This window comes from Magallana gigas, chromosome 4 (genome assembly GCF_963853765.1).
Source record: "Magallana gigas chromosome 4, xbMagGiga1.1, whole genome shotgun sequence".
NCBI lineage: Eukaryota > Metazoa > Mollusca > Bivalvia > Ostreida > Ostreidae > Magallana > Magallana gigas.
Genome location: NC_088856.1, coordinates 17766045 through 17766621, shown reverse-complemented (window position 1 = coordinate 17766621; position 577 = coordinate 17766045).

Below are 577 nucleotides of genomic sequence, written 5' to 3'. Positions count from 1 at the left end.
TTCGAAGTTGTTGTTCTGCTTTGAAAGCTTTTCATTATGGTTTTACTTAGTGTCCAATTAATTATTGGGCACTTTGTAAAACATTTTTCTTTTGATAACGAAATGTTGGGATTTGAAAGAATTACTCTTTCTGTAAATGGATAGTTGATTGTCTTGAAACCTTTATATGTCGGACGGATATAAAGGCTAGGAGACACAAATGTCAGACGTAGATGAGGTAAGTATCAGGTGGAACATTCGGTATTAAAATGGTCCTCAACATTTCCGTTCTCCATTTTGTTTATTAAAACTATGCATTCCAATGTAAAATAATTGTAGGTCAGAGAAAAAGTATACATTATGTTATTTTAATATTTGACATATTCTCATCATAATTCTGATTGATATGTCATTTGTCAATTCCTTATCAGGGGAAAATTGTAGCACTGTACTACAATGTATTTCTACACAGAAATAGATAACAATCACTTTGCCATTTTGTAAAGCATGGACCTCCACTACACGGTTCTACTGTTTAGTGTGGTTTGTCTTGTGTTAACAGACAATTCTCGCGATTCTCGGATTCTGCTTAATGATC